Consider the following 22,964-nt stretch of genomic DNA (forward strand, 5'->3'; position numbering starts at 1 on the left):
CTGCCTTCCATCCCTCTAGTACCCCCACACCCCTCAAAAAAAAAAAAAAAAACCTGCACCGCCAAGACTGTCAGGGTGGCCCTTCCTTCTCTCCCCCCTTTGTGGGGTCCTGTGTACCCCGTTTTACATACCTCAGAACCTTAGCATCTGTCCCCCCCCCCCCTCCAGCTCATGAAAGACCGACCTGCTCAAGAATGTTGTTTTTAGTTCCTTCCTTTTCTCATTGAGCGGGTGATTGGTGATGTGCCCGGTTTTGTTGCCCGTATCAATGGTGCCACTTGATGACAATTTGGCGGGCGAGACGGCCATTTTTAATCGGACGTTAATTTATTGCGCTGCACCCTTGCTGGTGTGACTTTGGTTAAAGGAATGAGTAGGGTGTTGTGTAGCTTTTTGTTCCTTGTTTTGTTGGGGAGTGTGGCTAACATTAATAGCGTGTAGCTATAGCCCCTCTTTACAGAGGCCTCCGGTGGCACTGAGCCTCGCCTGGAGGAAAAGTCCCCGCATTATGTAAAAGACCTAAACACAACGGTAGACAACCGCATCAGGGTCATAATCACTTAATCTCCGACTGTAATAGATGTCCACCACGCACTTACACTCACAGACTTGTATACCGCAACAACTGGCTCAAACGCTACACTAGGTCGAATAAGTTTTAAGGGACCATTTCTTTTTTTATAAAACACTCACAAGTGTTTTCAGGTCATTTTCATCCAGATCTCCTGCTACCATCTAAAAAAAACCCCATCACTCTAAACCTTTCCGACACTGGAGGGGCTGCATCGGACAGTTGCTGTAACTTTCTGAAACCCGCAGTGCAACAAGCATGTCCTCTTCACTCCCAGCTGCAGCTCCTGTGTGAAAGCATGTGCCATTAGCTTCATATTTAAAGGATGTGCACGCTTTTTCAATTTTTCCTTTAAGACATTCTCAGTTTTACACTTAATTGTACAGGTGGAAAATGACGGAAGTGGTTGGGTGAAGAATGAAGAAAAAAAAAAGAAAGATTGAAAGATATCCGAACCCTGATTGTTGTTTCAAGGCCAATCGTGAACGATGGATGGTTTCAGAAAATCACAAAAATTGTCTGATGCTGTCGGTCAGTCAGTCCCCTAAATCCAACATTTGGAAATGTGGGGAGGGGTGGAGGGGAGGTTTTTCAGTCACTGTTCATTGACCCAACAAGGACTTAAACTGACCCCTTTAGTGTGGATGGAAGGCCAGGCAGAGAGACAGAGAAGCACTTTCAAATTTACTTTGGGTTAGTGTGGAGTTCAGTAAACTGGTGAGGCTTGGTCAGCGGGTACTGTGTGGGATGGCTCACTAGGCGCCAGCTGATCCTCCGAATATGAAAACCGGGGACCTGATACTTGGTCTCACCATATTAATTCACCGCACTGGATTTACAGTAAACCGGCAACTGGGAACCTGAGCTCAAACCATGACTAAACAATCACCACCACTCCTCTCTGTCTTCTACGGTGCACATACAAAATCTTCTCTTTAACAAACCATCTACTCTCCGTCGGCCTTTCTCTCCTTCTCTTTGCTATCCCGCTTTTATTGATGCTAGTGGCGATCTTTTCAAGTCCAGTCTTCTACCCACATTCCAAAACCCATTATCAGTCAATGCAGAATGTAGGGAGGAAAAAAAAAAAAAAAGCAGTATTACTGTGTCTGTGGGTGGATACCTGGGTGAATGGCATGTGCACAGCTGGAAAAATGATCCTACTTCAAACAGCGGTATGAATGAGAGAGGTATCACTAACACCACCCACTCAAAAGCAATAAAACAAGTGCAGGGAGGGGCCGTGTGGGTGTGTGTGTGTGTGTGTGTGTGTGTGTGCGTGTGTGTGTGTGCGTGTGCGTGTGCGCGCACATTTGTGAATGTGTCTTACAAGAATAGAAAGTGGTAAGGGAGGTTTTAACCATTAACTTAATCATCCTTTTCCTGGTTTTATGAATGAAGGCGAGCATTGTCCAGAATTAAATATTAAACAGAACTAGATTACTTCTCAGTCTCTTCTGATCGTGCCGTGTCCGCTCAACTTCACAGCAATTGTGCCAGTTATGTAATCGACGTGCTTCTAAGTGCAGCTGAGGTATGTATAGGGGATTTACATAGATTGGGGTGAACGCTCCAAGAGAGTTGGGGGGCCCCCCAGTCAAATAAGACAAAAAAACGAGGGCAGGATATGAAGTCAGGACTTGAAAATACCATCATTGTGAGTAATACGGGCCTCAGGCTTTCACTGGGTACACATAGGAGGTGTGTGAACCCCTTTTCAGAAGATTGCCTGAAACGTGTGATTATGTCAAGGCTACACAAGTAACCTCCAATACTGAACCAGCTACCGCTACATCTACATCCAAATTTCATTTACACGAAATGTCTGCACCTTACAAAAAGCAATAACAATCGGAATACATCAAAAGCTTCTTTCCCGCTGTGGCTTTCTTTTGTTCTCGCCGTATCTTATCACAGCCGCCTTCAATGGAGCGGTACAGGAAGATAAAGTTTTAAAGTGACATTTACAGCTTATTGCCAGTATCATATTTGAGAAAGTGAAAGAGAAACAGCGGTTAAGAGAGTGAGAGTGTGGGTGTGTGTGTGGGTGGGTGGGTGTGTGTGTGTGTGTGTCCAGAGATCATGAGTGAAGAGAGAGAGAGAGAGAGCAGCACAATTCAAGAACACCGTGACACCTGTGGGTGTGTTTCATCAGATCACTTGGAAAAAATTCAGGAAGTTTAAATGGCTGATGTATAAAAAGTCAGTGACTGGTTGGATTAATATTAAAAATTTCCTCAGAAATGTCTTATTTTGTCTAATAATCATGGATGGTAAACTTTTTTTTATTTTATTTTTTTAATTATTTGTACACTTTTTTTTTTACATTTTTTAACTCAGCTCACACAGTCGCTGATACATTCAGGAGAGAAATGGGGACAGCAATCAAAACATGGAATCAATGGTTGACTTTTATTTTCCTAAAACTGCTTGTGTGATGTTACAACTTGCTGCTGATGGCACACTGAACCACAATCCTCCACAACAACAGATGCACACAAATAAAAACTCTGCCAACCGCTCCAAGCCCAGCTGGGGGAAACAGTCACATGGTCTCACATACCCGCATAGATGTCATTTGGAATTGTGTGGAGCTATAATAGCAGCGAGTGTTTCAAACTGTATCCTCGAGCTCGATGAGTACTCCTCTACCCTCAAGCCCCCCGCTGCGCTGTGATTACAGACCCCTAAATTGTCGTTTATTGCCCTTTATCCCGGAGAAATTAGCTACAGGCTCATGGAGACCTTCAGCAGACAAATGATTGTGTGTCTATGGGCAGTAGGCTGTAAATCAGATGAGATGAGACATATAAAGTTTTAAAAACTGGGTCGTTTTTGTGTAGTCAGAGCTTCAGCGTGTTACACTCAGTTAGCTGGATGTTTTTGAGGAACAAAGGGACGCAGGAAATCAGCTGCCAATCCGACTCCTGAAGGATGTCCACACTCCCGCAGCTGCATCCTGGATATGGATTACGTAACGCTAATTTTCACTTATTGTTGTGTGTGTTTTTCTTTTTCTGACATTTTTTTTTTTTTTTCTTAACTCATTTAGTTGGAGCAGAGCTTCACACTACGTCCACTCATGCCTGCGTGGGTTTTTCCTCAAGGTGCTGTGTTTTGCTCCTTACAGTTCAAAGACTAGGAAGCCCCAGGTGCACTAAAAACACTAAACTATGTGCCCCTTTTCTGCAGTTGCATGCTGGTTAAGTCTGATCCTGACCAGGAATAAGTGAGCGAACTCTCCATAATAGATGGATTGAGCGCTTTTCCCCCTCCAGCTAATTGGTTAGAAATTGCACGTTCAGACAACCTGTTCTCAATTTGCCTGTAAAGTTTGACTGCTCCTCAAAGCACCATCCTGTACTCGGGCTTTAATCGGGGTTGTCAGAGCACATTTTCCATATCCTTGAACCATGCAAATTAACGTTTTCCTTTGTACTATTAGCGTTGAGGGGGGCAGTCCCCATTAATAAAACGTGTATTCTAATTCTTCCATACCTCCATTCTCTGATTTCACCATCGCTCTTTCATATTTCTCTGCCATTCGTTACAGCTTATGTCCCTGCGAGGCATATTGGATGCTCCCATAACATGATTTTCGGGCTAATATAAACCTGTTATGTACATAAAATCAGCATTTAATGGCTGCCCACATCTAATCTGCAGCGTTGGCTTTGAAAGGGGGAATAATTTCAGGCTTTGAGGATGATAAAGAGTGATGGAGGGAGCTGTATGGAGAAGCAAGCATGCGTTTCCCATATCAATCAAGGCCTATGGATGGCGAGGCTAGTTAGCAGCTCGTGATTGTTTTGAGGCCCTTGGCTGGGGTTCCAGTGTATCCTCGAGGCCCGTCCCTTTTGGATGGCCCAGTGGGGGGCGAGGTGGCGCCTCCGTAGCCCCAAATCCAGCCCACGTTCATGCGTCCGTTCGGATCCATCACTGCAGGGCAGAGTGGTGGGGCAAGGGCCGGCCTTTGTCCAGCGCCGCATTCTTTGGCCCATTGTACGCAGACCACGACCATTTAGGGATTTTAAAGGCTCGTTTGCACAATTCCTTTTGTCAGCGACCCTCAGCACAGAAAAGCAGGAGAGCAGCAGAGGGGGGAGAGGCCAGTGGTTCCTCAATGTAAAAGGGAAAAACGATGGAAAACGAAAACGAGAAATGGGGAACAGGAATAAAAGGGGGGTGGGGGGGTGAAAAATGGGGTTTGTTGTAGTTGTTCTTTTTTAATTACATGGATTGGCATATAGTAAATCAGGGCACTTGGCACAATACGTATGCTCCCCTTCCCTGTCATTTAAGCTCTGTATCTCACCACGTCTTCATGAAAGCCTTGGATTTTTTTTTTTTTTTTTTTTTTTTTTTCCTTGGGCAACAGGCAGGCCTACTTTTCTCATGGCACCAAGGCACATGTCGTAATGGGAATACAGATACCATTTCAGACACATCACATGTCCTCATAGAGTAAAACAAATGCTAAGCATAACAAGATATCATGGACTCCGCCCAGCTTCCAGTAAGAAAACAGCTTCTAATCAAAGAAGAATATTTTCCCTTTTTCTCAGGGCAGAGCTGTGAGGGTCCTTGGTTGGAAAGGTTGTTTTGACTGTGATGTGTGTGCGTGTGTGTATGTGTATGTGTAAATCTGTTGCATTACCCAGATCCTACTTCGTCCTTAATGACATCATAATGTATACCAAGGATGCTTAGATGTCTTATTTAAAAGAGAATCAGTGAAGTCACTAATTGATATTCAAATTCAGTGCAGTTAAACACTGAAATAATTATATTTGCCGTGTGTGCTGTAGCGCTGATATTTTTATGCCTTATTATACTCATCACTCAAGCATCAGTGCCTCCGATTTTAAAATCTTGTTTGGAAAATTGATATTTGTGTTCCTAGGATTGATACCAAAATAATTAGTGTGTTCTGGGCGTACGAACAATCTTCATAGTCTGTGCACTGTTTGCTTCTCTGCAGCTTTTGTGTGCACGAATACAGGTAATTCACACGATGAACATTCATTATTCACCATTAAAAGCTGTCTTGTTTTTTTAACATGCATGTGATTAAGCCTATTAATGACGCAAATCTCCTCATTAATCATGACTTAATCATGTTGCTCTCCCTTACATTACATTACACTAGCTGTTTTTAGTAATGAAATGTCTCGAGATTGGTATTGATATTGTTGATTCTGGCCCTAGTATTACTTGGCATCAGATTGGAACCAAATGTTGTGGTATCGCCCACATCTGTTTTACCCTCCGAGTCATCTTAAAGCAGTGAAACTCGTCAATATTCTAGCAAAAACTGGGGCTGCCTATTGTTTTAAAATGTTTCATTATCAGACCTGAGCTTTGGCGAGAGATGCTATAAGAATGTCAACATTCTTTTCATATGACAAAATTTGTCGAGCTGTTCAATGTCTCACATAATGTCAAATAAATAACTAAATATGAAACATTTCCTCATTTAGATTATTAAATATGAAATAATAAGTTAACATACCTAATGATCTGACCACTTATTTAATGCCAACTTCCAGTGTTGTGGTAAGCACCCCTATGGCAGTGTGTTAATACACCCACCACCTGATTTATTCATTGTTTGGTAATCAGCTAACTGATTAACCACATGGATAAATGGATGAGTGCGTGACAAATGTGACGGAGGTTTTGTGTTCATGTGTGTGTCCTGTTGTTGTTTAGTGTTGGCTTTCGATTGCACATGAATAGCTGGCCGGTAGGGTGGGGTGGGGGTCTAGATGGTAACGGGCTAAGCTGATGCTATGCAAGGATACTTAAAGACTCTCTTAGTCCTCTAAAGCACATTGTTATCATCCTGATTGGGTTTAGCACTCAAGCAGAAACCAATGCATTCCTTCCTATTGTGTTTCATTCACCGGAGAAGCTGGAGAGAAAACAAAAGAGGCCAAGCATCACAATCTGGCCCTATTGTTGCTCATACAGTGACCAGCCGAGTCTGTTAGAAAGTTTTATTGACTGACTCAAAACTTGACTGTGAGGAATCCCAGGAATCAATTACTATTTATTTTTATTCAAGAGGCTTTTTTTTTCCCCCAATTAGATTCCTGGATTCTGATCCTCTTCGGGGGGGGGGGGGGCAATGAGTGAGGGTCATGACTTCTGGCTGAAGAGGTCAAAGTTGAAATGACATGCAAGGTGGTGATGAAGCAAGTGGAAAAACAAAGCGTTGCTATGGAACAAGCAAATAGTATTTGAGCTGAGACTAAGCTCTGGGGAGAAGCTTTAAAGGGAGTCTCAACAGAAACTTCTATGATTCAGACAGAAGATTATTCAAGATGTTTGAAATGACATGTCCAGGCAAATGTGAGTGGATTTTTCCTTAATCTATAGGGACATACATTTTGTTCTTTGATCTGTTCTGTTTCTTCTAGCATTTGGACGGTTAACTCATCTTGCCAAGTTTGTAAATATATTCTGAGCTGCTAACTTGCACAGGCGTGTTCTTGTGAGAGTCAAAGGATGGTATGTGGAGAGAAGAGCTGACTCCTGCGACTGCGTTGACTGATTTCGTCTTTGAATATGACTGAATTCAGACGTGTGCAAAACCAGGGGTCAAGTGTGTCAGCATGCAAAGTCATGTGTCAGAAGGTGCACCCTGCAGAGAAGGGGGGGGGGGGGGGGGGTACACAGTGGCACTGCCCATAAGGAGCAGACGAGCTCCAGCTTCTGTTGGCACGCCACCTGACCCTGCTGCCACTTCAATATGCATCGACCTCTCAGCTGTTCTCCTCCTCGTTCTCCCTTTCTCCCTGTTTTTTATTATTGTATGGAGCTGCCCCTTCCAGCAACAACCCACAGGAAGTCATTCACTTCCTAATTATCTGCACATCAAACAGGGGTCGCCACGGAGACGCAGACCATAAATTCAGCCCCCACCACCACCACTCCCCTCCGTTGTGGTGCGATAGCGCAGCAACAGCTGCCTCTAATTGGGGCTGTAGGTTCAAACTGCTAACATATGACTTCCCTCCCATTCACTAACACACTGTCTGCCTCTGCCAAGGCCGCAACACACGCGGACCAGGTCACCAGCACCGAGAGGGATCGGGTTTCGGATAAAGAGAGACAGAGTGTAGAGAAAGAGAAATACACCCCTTGATGGCACAGGAAGCTTGGTGTGGTTTCGGGATGGGCTCTGAAGTGGTCCAACGTGGCCCGCTCCCACCGCAGAGGCCCTCGGGTCAACAGGAGCTCACCCAGATTGACAAAGAGAAAGAGAGGGATGAAGAGCGAAAGAGTGACAGGCTGTGATAACAAAAGCGACCACAGTGCGGTTTCATGATGGCTCTCCGGGTGAAAACCGATGAGTTGTCAGATCCGGCTGGGCCAGATGTTGTATTGCTCCAATCAAAAACCCTTTTTTACACATGTGTAAAAGTCCAACCATCCGTTACTGAAATGCGATAGAGCACCCCTGTCTATTCTTCCATGTTTAAAAACTGCTTTTATCTGACAGTTGTTGCCGTCCTCTAATGGCAGGTCAGAGGTCAGAGTCGGTTACAGAACAGGTTTTGTTTTTCTGCTCAAGGACACTTCAGCGTTTGGAAAGATACATGGTCAGATTGATCTTCGTGTACTAAACCACTGAGAGATAATGGGCTATTTCCAACACATGACCAAGGCAGAGGTGTCAGAAGAAGAGTCCATACTCTAAAGGGCTGAAGAGGCTTTAGTACCTGCCACTGCCATGTAAATTGGACCCTCAGAAAGTGAACGAGGCTGCCTATTGTCCCTAATGGCCTCTTGTTAGAAAAGCCGCCTACAGTGTGAATTTGAGTTTGTATGCCTGCTTCAGGGTACGTGCATATGCACTTCCTAGTTTCCCCTTAAGTTTACTGCGTTTCAGCAGGAAACACAATTAGCCCAATCAAAGTGAAAGGAAGGGGTGGGGGGGGGGGGGGGGGGGGGGGGGGGTGGAGGAGGGACTGCGTTTTATGAACATGGGTGGTGAAACAGCAGCATTGTGACGGCACAGAGGATATTAGGTGCTGGGCGGCAGCTTTTTGATGTAGAGGAGTCTTTAGCAGGCGTCTGACTCTTGTTAAAGTGGACCGACATACAATTAAAGATATATGGCCCAGGACAGCCGTGTGATTTGGATACATTAGCGGATTAGATTTTAAAGGGAGTTGTTTAAAGGATGGCCAGTAAATACTATTCAGCACTAATGTGTGCTCTCATGTATGCAGTGAATTAGGTATCGTTTAAAAGCACCATTTTTAAAAGCATGTTAATGGAAGTCTATTAAAAGGGATGTTCGGGAGATTAATTATCGGTCCACAAACTGCTGTGTGCGCAGGTCCTCATTACAGCAATAAAGTAATAATCCCAGATGCTACCACTCTCATTTATCTTTTTTTCTGTACGTCTCTTCATGGTCTTTCTTTTCAACCCTCTTCCACGTTCTGTGAAGATACTTTTACATATGGAGCCCTTTACTGTATTTTATGGCATACGAAGAAGAAGCATTCAGCAATGTGACTGCATGCTTGTGCCAAAAAAAGTAACTGCTTAAGTCCAATACTAGGAAAAATTGTGTGTGTGTGTGTGTGTGTGTGTGTGTGTGTGTGTGTGTGTGTGTGTGTGTGTGTGTGTGTGTGTGTGTGTGTGTGTGTGTGTGTGTGTGTGTGTGTGTGTGTGTGTGTGTGTGTGTGTGTGTGTGTGTGTGTGTCATTACTGCTGCTGTACAGTGCTTGTTTCTGCCAGCAGAGGAGTTTAGCAGTCATGTGAATAGTCATATTGTGTTAGCCTAATTTTTACATCAGAAGCTGCTGCCACTACTGGAACAGTTGAGGAATTTATTCGGGTAATTCTACACACGTCTGACGTGTGACAATTTGTAGGTGTAGGTGTTGGTATAACGATTTGCATCCACCTTAGAGTTTCTAGGTCATTCATGTGGAGATCTCCTCATCCACAGTTAATCGCCTGGACAACATAAATGTAATCTAACGCTGTCAACAATACAGTAAGTACAGGTTATTGACAATAGTTGTGCTGTACCGTCGGCTACGTCGACATTTCAAATGCGTGACGATCTGTGGTCACTTACACTGTGTTTTATCACAGCCAAATTCATGATATGTAGTTGTTATCGTATATTTTTCCGTTGTCAGACAACTGAGTGAGTATGAAATAGTTGTTTAATCGTGGCCCATAAACATATAACGTTCATACGTATTAACAGCCATTTCCAAGCTGCTGTGCTGCTTCCTCATCCCAAACTGAGAACGCTGTCCATGGTGGATGAATTTAGCAATAAGAAGTGACAGAACAGAGGTGCTTACACCAGGCAGAGTATTAAAGCTTGTATGGCAACATGATTAATTCATTAATTCTCACTTACTGATGGATCGGTAATGCACACATTTGTCTGTTTGAGTGTAAAGGTGGTCTGGCCACTTTAGTCTGTCTGCTAGGTGTGAGGATGAGAGTCGCTGCCATTGGAGGTATATAAAGGCAATGGGGGCCAGCTATTTAAAAAGTTATTGAATCAGGAAATTCCTCAAACACTCTGGGAGGGGGAGTCATTGCAAGGCTTAGCCGACCCTCTGTATCTACCCCTCTCATACCCCTGGGTGGACTCAAAAGTGGGCTCACTGGATGTCCCTTAGTCAGCACATGCAGGGGGTGTGGACAAAAGGTCCATTCTGCCAACAATAGGGGGCATTTAGACCGTCACATACCCTGGTGACTCCAAGGGTGGGGATGTTGGGGGTGGTAGGGGAGCGGAGTGAGCGTGGAGATTTGAGAGAGTTTGGAACTTAAAAAAGCTATCTATAGAAAAGGGTCAGCGTTGTCCAAAAGCTAAGCTTACCTATGGGCCAGGTCAAAGGTCAGGGATTCGACACACAGAGGAATCCCTGTGGTAATGCTGAGAGAAGCAGAGGTAATGGGGGTTGGGCTCAATCATAAGAGAGAACAGACAGCGTGGATGTAAGACTGCGTCAAACAGCATATTTGTTTGAGTGAGACCATTGCGTTAGCACAGCGGGGGACACAAAAAAAAAGGAAGGTCATTGGGCAAAAAGTTGATCCTGGCTCAACTTGTGCTGCAGCATAGTCCATCATCCAGCATTGCCTAATTAAATATATGCAAGCACACAGTCCAGGTAGAATACCCTGGAGCCTGTGTGGTGCAGCAGTGTGCTAATTTGGCTTGCATCAAGACAGAGGAAGAGAGCACTACAGCTGTGATAACATTCCAGTGTTCCAGTGTAAAATCCTGCCTTGAAGGTGGAACTCTTGTTCAGGATTTTTTCCCAGTCTGAGATCTAGATACAGGACTCCCAAGTTGGCCCCCTCTCATTCCCGCAAAGTTTGCTCACTGAGAACAAATCCCATTGACTTAAAAAATAAAAAAATCTTTTCCAGCTTTGAATAAGTTTTACAAACACAATTTATCCTGTTTACAGTTTTAAAAAAGTTTTATACAATGCAGCGTCACAGTGGTTAGGGGCTAAAATGTGAACCAACTGTGTCACCCCCCCCACCACGCTCTCACCATATTTCCTGTCTGCCTCTACAATGTTTATAGTCAATTATAGCCCCCAAAAAAAGTCCAAATATGAATTTGCATAGAGGCTGACTCACTGTGCCACATCTAGCTCTGTTAATACATACACTTGGCTTCAAGTAAGCCTTCAGTCTGGATCTATTTCCCCTTCTCACCTGCACCTGTAAATGCCTGCTCAGTGTGTGTGTGAGTAAGAACCCAGTCTTATTGTGGTGATGCGACCAGAGAGATGCTGGAGGGATGTCTTTTGATGAAACGCTTGCGCGAGATAAAAAAAAAAACATGTGCATATGCAAATTGTGTATCTTTGTGTTAACCTGCAGTGACTTCAAAGATCAACTACCCTTCACATAAAGCGCACACAAGCTCAAGGGGAAAGTAAAGAAGCCACTTTCATCCACATCTAATGGAGGACATTTTTTTTTTTTCTCCCATCCTCACACAGCTCCCAGGTGCCCCATGTGCCCTCCCTATCCTTTCTCTGGTCCAAATCAAAGGCGGATACTCTAAACGCGATGAATGACATTGATCTTAATCTGTGAGGAGTAAGGGTAATTTCGATGGGTGTGTGTGTGTAAGTGGAACAGAGAGAAGGTCACGGGGTCTGTGGAGAGGGGGAAGATGATCTCTGTGCTCCAGCAGGGCACAAAGCGAGGGCGCGAGCTACAGGAGCACTCTCCCTTACAATGCGCCCTGAGGATCGTTAAGTGATTGTGTTACAGAGAACAGGTGAACTGCGTCTCTCCGCCTCGTCTTTTATATTTTCCTCTCTATTATGATTTACAGGGCCATTCTTCTCTCCTGCCACCTCACCATAACTTGTGCTGTTCTTTTGAAGGCGGCCTGCCCGCTGCTATTGTACCTGGCCAGCTTTGAAGTGCCTAAGTCTTAAATGATGATGAGACAAGGAGAGTGCTTTTCTTTAACAGCCAGTGTAAAGGAGGCTCTTGTTTCTGACAGGTGTCTTTTATAGAAGGGAGTGTGCTGGACTGGTGTTTTGTTGGGGATTGGGTTCCACCCTTCCCCGTCACCTGCTAATTGAATAACATTAGCTTGCCATCTGTGGAGATTTACTGGAACTGACCTCACTGTGCTGTTTAGATTACAGATTAGTCAAGAATATGAGAAAATGAGTCATGTAAATAAAGAGCATTGTTGTTCACGGCATGACAAAAACAGACGCTACGCTATGATTTCATCACCAACCGGCAGCAGAAGGTTGACAGAAAGTAAGCAGAGGCACGTTGCATTCCGCTGTACACTTTAAAGGGTTGGTTCACCCAAAATTACTCAAAAACATTCATTCATCTAGACATTCAAATAGTTTTAATGTAGTTTTGATTTGTTTAAAGAGTGGATACACTGATCCTTTCTCTCCCAGTACTGATTTGCCTTAACAGGCATCAGAGTATCTTCCAGTACAGGTTCCTAATCTGCTAATTTTTATGTCAGGTTAGGGATTCGAGTGGCACTAAAATCTGAGTCAGCAGCCAGTTGTGATTTGATGAATGAAACTGATCCTGGAAAGAATTTTATAATGAAACTGACAAAGAAATTTCCATGTCTTTTTGATCATAAAGCAGGTCTATGTGCTATATTAGTACTGTTAAAGTATCAAAGTGCTCAGTCCACAGAGAAATGTACACAGCCTGTATTCAGAAACTGAGCCTTAAAACGAGCCGTCAGGACTTACATAACTTTGTGATGTCACAACAAAGCAGTCACCACCCTCGGCAATGCCCCAAGCACAGCCCACCTGAACCCACCATCCAACCTTGCAGGATTTGATTTCTCTTAGTGTTTACCTGAAAAGAAGAGAGGCTCAGAGCCTCCTCTCTTCTGATTGGCTCACTGACCTGTTGTTACTAGAGCTCCCAGAGAGAAGACTGAGAAAGGAGATGTAAAACTACATTGAGATGTTTTTTGGTGCTTAAAACCACAAATATATCTTCTTATGGCTATCAACACTCCGAAAACTGTAAAATATGGGACCTTTAATGTGAATCGGGACAATACCTGATCATGGCCTCAATACAATAGGAGTAAACGAAGTTTCACATCTGGTTCTCACGGCATTTAAAAATACAACATCTGCAGTTGCAGTGTCCCCATTATTCAGACTGATACATAAATCTCACTATGAAAAATTGTCATTAAAACTTTACAGCTTTTTTTTTTTTTTTTTTTTTTTTTACCAAATAAGCTGGCCCCTTGGAAACTGTTGATAGTGTGTAAATTTGGGTGAATGGGCACTTTAAATACCAACTGGTCACAGCTCACAGTAGCCCCCCCTTGTGCAAACTACACCATGGGGTTTAGTGGGTAAACTAAAGACTATCGTAGCTTGTTTTCCACACCACCACTACATTTCAATTTGCTTTTAGTAGTCTGACCTAGTTAAATATGCTAGTTCAAGGACAGTCAGTCTATAAAACCCCACTTCCACACATATACACCAAACGCAGTGTGTAAAATCAGGATGATCAGCCAGACAGACTCCATTCATGTGGAAACTAATCACATCAGCTGTTATCTCTTCATTAACTCCAGTCTAAACAGTGCATCCCTATTTGGTGTGTGTGTGTGTGTGTGTACACGTGTGTGTGTGAAAGAGACACTGCAAAAGTGAGAGTATGCATACAAATGCATGCATAACAGTGCATAAAGGCATTTGTCTTTGTGTGTGTGTGTGTGTGTGTGTACCCCAGCTTTGCATCACTGATTCCAGCTCTGGTGCAGATCTAGAGCCAGATAGCAGCAATGCACAGGCCGCTGCAGGCCACGGCCATCTGGGCCTGGCCCCAGGTGACTGTTCTCCAGAGTGGGGGGTGTTGGGACTGTTGTGGTGGTGGTGGTGGTGGGGGGTGGGGTGGGGTGGGGGGGGGGGGGGTTGCAGGACAGTATTACGGCATGGATGGGGGTGTGATTATGAGGCAAGGTAGAATAAATACACCCCTCCTCCCCTCCATCCGTTCGCCTCAAGCTTGTGGTATGATGGAGAGAGGGGGGACTGAACACACAGCTGTCCTCAGCCATTATCAGTGATGGATGAAGCCAGAGCAGAGCATCAATGGCATGCCCGGCGCTCACTCACTCGAATGTGTCAGCGTATTGGTGTGTGTGTGTGTGTGTGTGTGTCTTATTTAACTGTGTGTGTGTGTGTCTGTGTGTACGCACAGAAGCGAGATAGAGGAAGGACAAAGAGAGGCAGAATGTGATGGCGTGCCAGGAATATCCTGATGACGCAAATTAATCACTCACAATGTTTTAGACAACAGAATGAGTGGAACAAAAGAGGAAATATGTGCTCAGTACATTTCCTGTAGTAAATCTTCCTGTTTTCCAGTTGGATTTGGAGTGGGCGAGGTCTTATCGGCGCAGCTGTTCCAACTGCCAAGCCATTTTAGCTTCCTCTGACAGCTCTACCTGTGACGGTGCAGCATATGTCCTTCAGTGGAGGGCAGGTTTAGCTGTATAGCCAGGCTTTGAAATTTCACAGCAAAATAAATCAGTTTCACTTCTCGTGACCTGTGGATTTGCTCGTGGGGACAAAGTAAATCCTCCCAAATCTGCGAGTTCAAATTGGAGGAGGAAATTATCGTAGCTTATTAGCTCTGATGCAATATCCATTCTTGTTTAACCATCCTCACAGTTTGTGACCGGCGAGCACTAGCATGTTCCCAGGCCTGCTGCTAATGTGTTGTCTCACCGGTTAGTTTACCATGAAACTCAATGAGCCCTATTTCGAGACTATAAGGAGATGAATTTTGTTGTGCCACTTTCTGGTGAGACTGGACTTTGACACACTTGAAAAATCTCTGCCTTAAGTCCTCATCCGTTTTTGAATCAATGTCTTACAAGGTCACATTGGAGGACACTGGCAGTGCCTGGGAGGAGGGGACTTAAAATAAAACATTTTTTTGGTGTAAATACCCAGATGGAATTTGAATGCCCTAGATAGTTCAGATGTCTGAGGATGACCAATGCTCTGGTGGATTGTATCTGAAGTGTCTCTGTGCAGGAGGAGGCGGGGCGGCGGTTAAATCAAATCCAATGATGTTCTCCACTCCCAGTCCACCAATTAAAGTAATCAATGCCACGCCTGAGTTACCACAGCATCATGGTCCGGGCTTTTCTTTAGGGCTTTTCCTTCACATCAGTTTGTGGCTTGTGAACGCTATTACCTTGTCCTCACGAGCGATAAAGCCGTCGTCCGTCTGAATCTAATTCTGCCATAATTAACCTTGTGTGTAATCCTGCGAGCTTGCTGACGGATGTCCAAAATGCTAACTCAATCCCCAGCCAAGGTTTCCCTAATTTGATTAGTGTGCACTGACTCATATTCGCACAATGCCGTTGTCTGACTCAACAGCTGTCAAACAGAGGAGATGGGCATAAGCCACCAATTAAATATGCTAATGTATTTCATCCTCTTAGGTAGGCGAATTATGTGCGTGAAGAGACTGGATTTGAGCTAGTCAGTCGTCCTGATTGTCCAAATTTTCATCGTTAATTAAAAACTTCATTTTGTCGGGGTCAACTTGTCAGCACACACCATTAAAGAACAGTAACGACTGCAGGGAGGAGGGGTGGGGGGGTATATGTGGAGCAAGCTGGTTTAAACCAATCTAATAAGAGGCAGTGATTTGCATCTGTGTTGGGTCTGAGAGCAGAAACAGACTGGTGTTATTAAAACTGAGACTGGTGGTTCTGTCTGGAGCTCACTGATCCATCAGAGAGAAGTGACAGCCCGGCAGACAAGCCTGTAATGGACTGGTCATGGACCAAAGACCCACCAGACAATACGCTTGCACAAAGGAACGCAAAAAAAAATACGAGTAGAGAGGCTGCATATGGAGAGATAAAAAAAAAAAAAAATGCAATAAGCAAATACTGGTAGTTAATTGTTATACGCGCAGCAAATCACATACATGAACACTCACAAAAAGAGACAGAAGCATCTTTTATTTCCCTTAAAAATTGACCATGACACTTCCGAAGTAGCTGCTTTGTCTTACACCCATCTACGATCTATTGTTCAAAATCCTTTTCACAGGTCCAGATATGCCACCTACTGACCCTTCCTGTCTCTCCCTCTCCCAGTGGTGTGCAGATGAGTGCGGGTCCAACTGATAATGACGGGGGGATATTGAAAAGACGAGTAACCCTGCCGTTTCCCTCTCTCTACGATTCATTAACCCGATTTCCACTGAGCTCTGTCCCACATGTGTCAGCGAGGCGCCTGCTGAGGATTCTGCCGCCCAGCCCGGCCCCCGTCCTCTGCCCCGTCGCACACTACAGCTCGCCATCAAACCGACAGATAACTGTCGAGGAGTGAGGTCGCCCCCGAAGTGTCGATAACCTCTCTATGAACGCTCCCTAGGCTCCTTAATCTCAGAATTGCCTATTATTTGATCAATGCTCTGCAAGCTTTAAGATTTCAAATTGATAGTGTTATGTATTCAATTAAGCTGTTATTTTAAATTTACTGAGCAAAAAGCCTTGAGATTTAGATCTTATCAGCTAAGGGGCATTAGTAGGTAGGATTTAAGGTGGAGTAAAACCTTAGCTGATAGCACTACAGTGAGCCATCTTGAATGGCTTGCGGCAGCAGTAACACACAGTTGAAATGAAGAGATTGTATTTTAATGTTCCAAAGTTACATTTTCAATCAATGATAAGTAAATGATCAAATGCATTAAATGTTATTAATCTATGGAACAATATGTGTTATCTGCAGCCAAGAATTGTGTCATTAGTTTCATTTACAGTTCAAATTTGAGGCAGTAGAGAGAGAGAAGAAAGGGTTCATTCATAGACAGCTCATATGAAACCATCCTGTTTGGTAAAGAAGGAAAAAACAAAGATAAATTTCCCTCTGACTTTGTGGCATGAAGAGTGGAAGAGAAGAAGGATGAAATATGAATGGGGGAGTGATTTTAGGTCAGTTCATTAATATTCATAGTAACTGTCATGCTATCATAGGTGTTTTTCCTACAGCAGCATCTTATGTGACTCACCCACTCCCAGCAAAAAAACAGAGAGCTGTTTCCCAAAATCCTGCCTAAGAATGAAAACAGATGCATGTTTAAAGTCGGCGTGAGTGCCCGTTTCTTAGTTGGGGCGTGGAGGCAGAGTCCACTTGCTGAACATGCAAAACGTGCCTCAACCGCCTCCGATACCTCAGTACATCCTGCCCTCGCCCCCCAACCCAGGCCTTGTGCAAACCCCCCACCCCAGGGGCATGCAAAGAGGGATTTGCAGTGTACACAGTCATCACGAGGCTTCAGCAGTCCCTGAGAGGGTCAGTGGATGAATGAATGGACTGACTGGACTGCTGGAGTCGCCCAAGATATTATTCACTCGTAAAAAACCCAGTCTATTTTTGTTTTGTTTTGAGAATATGCGAAGGAAAGCTCCACGCTCTTATCTATACCATCTTTAACGGAACAACTGACAAAAACCACAAAAAATGTATTTTCTGAATGACTAACATTCATACTCTTTGGATATAGAATATCAAAGAAAGCTTAGTTTGAATGGGTTTATCTCGGAATCTACTTTAGCCCACTTTTTTTTCCCACCAATCACTGTCACTCTTCCTTACAGGCAGAAAGGTCAAGGGTCAGAATCGTCCAAGCTCGCCGCCGATCAAACACAGCACTGATTCAGCCCCCAGTGGACCCCGAAACGACCATTTAATCAACCGTTACATCACAAGGGAGCATGGAAATTGTCAGGGACTTTCAGATCTACTCTCAAATACGCATTCCCTCCTTTTCTTTTTCTCCCTTCCTAATCTTCCTGGCAAACTTTTGGTGAGCTATTGGCTGATAAAAACAGAAGTAACCCTTGTGGTGTGGAGAGTTGAAAAATGTAGCAGTTGAACGTGGCCCCATTCAAACACAAACGCATTGATTTGTAAGCGTAAACCACCGGGGAGTCTGGAAGGTCTGCGTAGGCCTGAGGTGACACGGCTACGCCGCAATTCGCCCTCAATCAATATGTCTCTCATTGAGTTTTACTTGAGCGCAGGACGGTTTCCCAGCCGGCCATCCATTCAGCTGAGTGCTGAGAGTGCACGCAGAGGATGGTTTAGTTTAGTCTAATTTGGTTTACAAGGCAGTACAGACGGTGTTTATTGGACCAGAAAACCATTTGTTATCTGTTTCCTCTGGAGGAGTAGTCATGAATCAATCTTGGTACAAATGTACAAACACAGAAGCGCCCCGGTAATTACTCCAAATAAACACACACACACACACAATGGAATAAGTACACGCATACGCGAGTGCATAGGCATAAACACACATACACAGAGGGAGGTAGAGGGAGTGCACTCCCGTACACGCAAACTGGCGCAAAACCCACAGACACACACACACACACATACACACACACACACACACACACACACACAGTTGCTTCAAAAAATGAGTAATCACTTTAATGAAGTAAGTATTTTGAGTTGTGTTTCTGCTACAAATGACAAACTACATTAATGAGCTCTGCTCAAAGTGTGAATCCCAATATTTACAATAGACCGCTGTGTTTATACTGACCACAGTATATGCTTTATCTTGTAGCCCACCCATAATGAATCGGGGCTGTTGTGTAGCAGTGATGAAATGCTGATGGTGGTACCTATATAAATCGTCCAGTTTACAACAGGCTGTAAGTAACGTGAGGCTGCAACACCACAAGTTCAGGCCGGGTTACAAGCAATTTTGCCATCCAGAGTCAAAGTAAAAGTGACAACCTGCTAAAGCAAGTGTCTCTGAGCTCTTACCTGGTCCCGGGATGGTGCACCTTGGCTGCCGCTGGACACCAAACCTCGGTTCGGTTTGCACAGAGAAGGACTGTGGAATTGGTCTACGTTTTTGTTTTTTTGTTTTTTTTGTTTTTTTTTACAGTGTAGTCACTCTGAAGGAAGTGCTGCAGTATGGAGAGATAGGATGCTGAAGTTGACCAATAAATCCCTAGAGTATAAACTTGGCTGAACTCTCCATCTCTGAGGGTTCGGCCTCCAACAAGTTTTGTAGATTATGTTTTTAAGTGTAATTTGTCACCATTTTGAGAGCCACAAGCCAAAATTCATAGACTTCCATGAGTTAAAGTGACCTCACCCTTTAAAATTGACTCGTTTTCTTGTGCTATTCTTTCAGGCGGTAACTGTATATTTTGCGGTTTTCGCAATTAGTTTTTACGCCTCATCTGTCTCCTCTGCTTTCTACAAAGCACTTTGTAAGTAATGTTTTTGAAAAGTGCTGTATAAATTACCCACTGACAGCTAAGTGTCTCTAAACCTAAGGTGTGTAACACGGTGGTTAAGGTGGCTGTTGTTATTCAAACATTAAAGCCTAGATACTAACAGCCCTAATATACTGTTATACCCGCAGCAGCTGACAGCGAGTTCGGGCTTGCGGCGTTAACTGTTAAGATGTCATGTTGTGTAGGAGCTCGGCCGCTGACAGACACATTGCGAGGACACTTTGGCACAGAGGGCTAATTGCCAGAAGCTTGCCTCCAAAACAATGGCTTCAAAGAAATATGTAACTTACGTAAGAGACCAGCACTTTGGTGATCAATGCCCACACAGCCATGGGCATTCACAATCAATATGGAGTGAGTGAGGACGTGCCAGAGGAGAGGATGAATGAAGGAAGTGGAATGGATGTCAGCACATATATATTATATCAGCGGAGGCATGTGAATCCAGTGACGGGGTGAATTTGTTTCAATAATTAGTGCTTCACAGAGGCTTCCCCCATTGTTAGCATTCTCTCTCATTCCGTTCCCTCTCTTAATCATTGCCTTTCTCTCACTTTTTTTTATTTATTTTTTTATCGCTCCCTCTCTTTCTCCCTTTTCATTTACTACTTTTTCATTCTTTCTCTAGGTGCTGTGTTGTGCGGCCAAGGCCGTTTCTTCCTCAGAACGCGCTCTTGAAAGGCTATTCATAGATTCTTCAATGAAACCCTATTACATTTGTGCGCGAGTGTGTGTGTGTGTGTGTGTGTGGTGTGTGTGTGTGTGTGTGTGTGTGTGTGTGAGAGAGAGGGGGAGAGAGAGAGAGAGAGAGAGAGAGGGGGAAAGAGAGACGAAGAAAGAAAAATAAAGAGAGGGAAAGGTATTCCGGGGGCCGTGCTACAGTACCATCTGTATGCAAATCTCCTCAGACTTTGGTAAACTTTGATCAAACACTAAGGCCTCCTTTTCTCTCCCTTTCCCTCCCTCCCTTCCTCCCTCTACTGCCTCCCTGTCCGCTATGTGCTCTGCAATTACTGTAGCTCCACAGCTCTTTGTCAGGTCTGCATATTAGGAACTGTCCCCCCCCCCCCCCCCCGCCTTACACACACACGCACACACACACATGTTTTCTGCCCCAATACCCCTTGATACCCTCCTTGTATCGGGCTCTCCTTTTCTACCTACCACAACCCCAACACACACCATTTCTGAGCACCTGCGACTACGCTGGACCCCACAACAGATGGTGACATCCCCCTCACACTCACTCACTGAGACACACACACACACACACACACACACACACACACACACGGTTAGCGGGGCTCTTGGCAAACAGAGCCCACTGTGGCGCATGGGTGATGGGCATGCCTTTGTGCAGAGGTTGGGCACATTGCAGGCACACACACACACACTTGTGTCGGGACACACACATACACAGCAGCCATTGTTTCCTCCATATGGGAAGGTTAACATGTTGAATACAGATCCGGTGTCCAACAGGACAATGGAAATGTTGTGGCAAGTGTTGTCAATTAATGTCGGCGGTAATAAAGATCTCAGAACAGATGACAGACGCACAAACAAACAGGAAAAACACAAACATGTCACATTATCTCCTGCGTCGCTTTAATATACATCGGTCAGTGGGGTGTAAGCCCATTACAGTTGTGTCGTGTGTGTGTGTGTGTGTGTGTGTGTGTGTGTGTGTGTGTGTGTGTGTGTGTGTGTGTGTGTGTGTGTGTGTGTGTGTGTGTGTGTGTGTGTGTGTGTGTGTGTGTGTGTCTCTGGGCAGCTCCAGCCAGGCACTCAGTGGGCAGAAGGATAATGGGTATTAATCAGGGAAAAGCCACGGCCTTATGTCTGTTTAACGGAGGAGATGGCTACTCCCTGAACGTCAGCTCCTCTCTAAAACAATTAGCCTTATTTCAGAAAGTACATGGCTTCACTGTATGCGAGTGTGTGTGTGTGTGTGTGTTGGCGGTCTGAAGAGGAGGCATGTAAGGCAGCGTGTGTGTGCAAAGCTGAGAAGTGTACGATTTTCTGTTTGTTTAACATGGGGAGAGTGGGCGGGAAATGTGGCACTGGGCACTGTTACAGTGTGTTTGAACAATACTGCACATAGGCTTAGTGTGTTGGGTTTCTTATTAAATGTCACACACAATCTTACCATCTGAAGCAAACTGCCTCTGTTGGCCGTCATATGTTGCCCCCCCCCTCTTTTTTTTTTTTTTTTTTTTTTTCTGGGGGATGTTTTTGTCCCTGAACTTGTTTTCATCCTATAACCAAGCAGGATAAGCCATTAGGCAGATGGTAAGGGGAAGTCCCATGAGAGGACACGCGCACACACAAGTGCACGCACACACACACACAAAGACGCGACAGACACACACACACACATGCACAGTAAGTGTGCACAAAAACACCAGACCCACCAGACCCCTGTTATGTAATCTACCAGTCCCACTCCCCCACCGAGCGACTCAGTCTTGGGCTGTCTCAACTCCAAAACAAAGTCATCAGTCTTCATATAGCCCTGTCTCTTACACAGTGCACATACCGCTGGATCATTTGGGTCCAGCTCTTGTGGATGAAGGGAGTCTTGAGCAGTTCAATGTGAAGAGCGAGGCACTGAAATAGGAAAAGATTGGAGTGTTTGATTCATCTTGTGGTGCTGTAAAGCATCTGCTAAGGAGAAGAAAGGGCCACGCTCTCATATGGTGCCGTGCAGCCATTGCTTTCTTAGTTAGAACAAAAAAAAAAGGATTAATCAAAGTCATAAACAATGTGTATTTTTATGTCCTGTTAATTCCCTTCTCGGCAAGTCTCTTTCTCTTTCCCTCTGTGAACACGCCGTCGTGCTGAATGGCTACTCAGACCGTGGCAACAGATTTCTCTTTCAGCCATCTCCAGAGAACGGCTGGCCAGACTCCTGAGTGGCACATATTTGGGCTAAGGCCCGGCACTGGAGTCGCAGAGGGAAACGGAGGAGAGAGAGAGAGAGAGAGAGAGAGAGAGAGAGAGGGGAGGAGGTGAGGTGAGGGGAGGAGGAGGAGGCCAGAGCCATGTGGCTGATGTTGGTAAACAGTATCCAGCCTTGTCCTGGCATCGTGGCAGCCAGCGCACAACGCCGGAGATATCAGGCGCCTGGGCCACACACAGACCGGGACAAAAGGTAGACACACATACAGACATTTGCATTCATACGCACACACACACACACACACACACACATACACACACACACACACACACACACACACACACACACACACACACACACACACACTCACTCACATGCAGGCAGAAATACACAGACTACTAACAGACAAATAAAAGACTCACTCTCGGTGTCTGCCACTCAGCAGCTGCTCCAGTTTCCATGGCAACAGCCTGAACAATGTAGTAGGAAGAACTGTGTTGGTGAGAGAGGGAAATAGAGAGAGGCGTGTGTGTGTGTGTGTGTGTGGGGATGTGTGTGCTCCGGTGCACTTGAAATGTGTGTGTGTGTAGGTGTGTGTGTGTGTGAGTGTGTGTGTGGGTGGGTGGGTGGGTGTGAGAGGCTATAGAGGGGGA

General features: G+C 44.8%; 1 long non-coding RNA gene across 1 annotated transcript in view; it reads left to right on the forward strand.

Annotated features, from left to right (window-relative positions):
• The window catches only part of LOC130187664 (uncharacterized), an 88,517-nt gene that overhangs the window by 60,841 nt on the left and 4,712 nt on the right, over positions 1 to 22,964 (forward strand). The gene's annotated exons all lie outside the window — the stretch shown is intronic.

The sequence above is a fragment of the Seriola aureovittata genome, chromosome 19 (genome assembly GCF_021018895.1).
Source record: "Seriola aureovittata isolate HTS-2021-v1 ecotype China chromosome 19, ASM2101889v1, whole genome shotgun sequence".
NCBI classification, from domain to species: domain Eukaryota; kingdom Metazoa; phylum Chordata; class Actinopteri; order Carangiformes; family Carangidae; genus Seriola; species Seriola aureovittata.